We start from the raw sequence: 2,854 nt of genomic DNA on the forward strand, positions 1-2,854 counted from the left end.
CTCCCGTGCAACTCGGCTGCTAGTCCTCCTTTCATGCCGAATCTCAAGGTCCTAGCTCATGTCTAAGGCACCAAAGCCAGCTAAAAAGTTAATAATCGATACCTAAAACTTGAATTGTACTAATTCTTAGTGGCTATTACATCAACTTAGAAGCTTCATCTGTGTTCTACTATGGTGATTTTAGTGTCTCCACATACCGCAGCACGCGACATAGTTCTGCAGACGATAAGTACAACCGTTTAAGAAAGAAGAGCGGCCAATGTGTCCATCTGGCTTTAAGTCGATTCGATAACAAATGACGAAAACGGACGGATTTCTCAGGTTTTTACTACATATGAACACTTTTCACATTCTCCCGTGCAACTCGGCTGCTAGTCCTCCTTTCATGCAGAATCTTAAGGTCCTAGCTCATGTCCAATGCACCGAAGCCAGCTAAAAAGTCAATAATCGATACCTAAAACTTGAATTCTACTACTTCTTACTGGCTATTACATCAACTTAAAAGCTTCATCTGTGTTCTACTATGGTGCTTTTAGTGTCTCCGCATACCGCAGCACGCGACATAGCTTTGCAGACGATAAGTACAACGGTTTCAGAGAGAAGAGCGGCCAATGTGACGATCTGGCTTTAAGTCTATTCGATAACAAATGACGAAAACGGACGGATGTCTCAGGTTTTTACTACATATGAACACTTTTCACATTCTCCCGTGCAACTGGGCAGCTAGTCCTCCTTTTATGCAGAATCTTAAGGTCCTAGCTCATGTCCAAGGCACCAAAGCCAGCTAAAAAGTCAATAATCGATACGTAAAACTTGAATTGGATTACTTCTTACTGGCTATTACATCAACGTAGAAGCTTCATCTAAGTTCTACTATGGTGCTTTTAGTGTCTCCGCATACCGCAGCACGCGACCTAGCTTTGCAGACGATAAGTACAACCGTTCCAGAGAGAGAAGAGCGGCCAATGTGACGATCTGGCTTTAAGTCGATTCGATAACAAATGACGAAAACGGACGGATTTCTCAGGTTGGTTTTTACTACATATGAACATTTTTCACATTCTCCCGTGCAACTGGGCTGCTAGTCCTCCTTTCATACAGAATCTTAAGGTCCTAGCTCATGTTCAAGGCACCAAAGCCAGCTAAAAATTCAATAACCGATACCTAAAACTTGAATTGTACTACTTATTACTGGCTATTATATCATCTTAGAAGCTTCATCTGTGTTCTACTATGGTGTTTTTAGTGTCTCCGAATACCGCAGTACGCGACATAGCTTTGCAGACGATAAGTACAACCGTTTCAGAGATAAGAGCGGCCAATGTGACGATCTGGCTTTAAGTCGATTCGATAACAAATGACGAAAACGGACGGATTTCTCAGGTTTTTACTACATATGAACTCTTTTCACATTGTCCCGTGCAACTCGGCTGCTAGTCCTCCTTTCATGCAGAATCTCAAGGTCCTTGCTCATGTCCAAGGCTCCAAAGCCACCTAAAAAGTCAATATTCGATACCTAAAACTTGAATTCTACTACTTCTTACAGGCTATTACATCAACTTAGAAGCTTCATCTGTGTTCTACTATGGTGCTTTTAGTGTCTCCGAATACCACAGTACGCGACATAGCTTTGCAGACGATAAGAACAACCGTTTCAGAGAGCAGAGCTGCCAATGTGATGATTTGGCTTTAAGTCGATTCGATAACAAATGACGAAAACGGACGGATTTCTCAGGTTGGTTTTTACTACATATGAACACTTTTCACATTCACCCGTGCAACTCGGCTGCTAGTCCTTCTTTTATGCAGAATCTTAAGGTCCTAGATCATGTCCAAGGCACCAAAGCCAGCTGAAAAGTCAATAATCAATATCTAAAACTTGTATTGTACTACTTCTTACTGGCTATTACATCAACTTAGAAGTTTCATCTGTGTTCTACTATGGTGCTTTTAGTGTCTCCGCATACCGCAGCACGCGACATAGCTTTGCAGACGATAAGTACAACGGATTCAGAGAGAAGAACGGCAAATGTGACGATCTGGCTTTAAGTCGATTCGATAACAAATGACGAAAACGGACGGATTTCTCAGGTTGGTTTTTACTACATATGAACACTTTTCACATTCTCCCGTGCAACTCGAGTGCTAGTCCTCCTTTCATGCAGAATCTTAAGGTCATAGCTCATGTCCAAGGCACCAAAGCCAGCTAAAAAGTCAATAACTAAACCTAAAACTTGAATTGTACTATTTCTTACTGGCTATTATATCATCTTAGAAGCCTCATCTGTGTTCTACTATGGTGCGTTTAGTGTCTCCGAATACCGCAGTACGCGACATAGCTTTGCAGACGATAAGTACAAACGTTTCAGAGAGCAGAGCGGCCAATTTGCCGATTTGGCTTTAAGTCGAATCGATAACAAATGACGAAAACGGACGGATTTCTCAGGTTTTTACTACATATGAACACTTTTCACATTCTCACGTGCAACTCGGCTGCTAGTCCTCCTTTCATGCAGAATCTTAAGGTCCTGGCTCATGTCCAAGGCACCAAAGCCAGCTAAAAAGTCAATAACCGATACCTAAAAATTGAATTGTACTACTTCTTACTGGCTATTACATCATCTTAAAAGCTTCATCTGTGTTCTACTATGGTGTTTTTAGTGTCTCCGAATATCGCAGTACGCGTCATAGCTTTGCAGACGATAAGTACAACGGTTTCAGAGAGAAGAGCGGCAAATGTGACGATCTGGCTTTAAGTCGATTCGATAACAAATGACGCAAACGGACGGATTTCTCAGGTTTTTACTAGATATGAACACTTTTCACATTCTCCCGTGCAACTCGGCTGCTAGTC

This window comes from Schistocerca gregaria, unplaced genomic scaffold, assembly GCF_023897955.1.
Source record: "Schistocerca gregaria isolate iqSchGreg1 unplaced genomic scaffold, iqSchGreg1.2 ptg000227l, whole genome shotgun sequence".
Taxonomy (NCBI): Eukaryota; Metazoa; Arthropoda; class Insecta; order Orthoptera; family Acrididae; genus Schistocerca; species Schistocerca gregaria.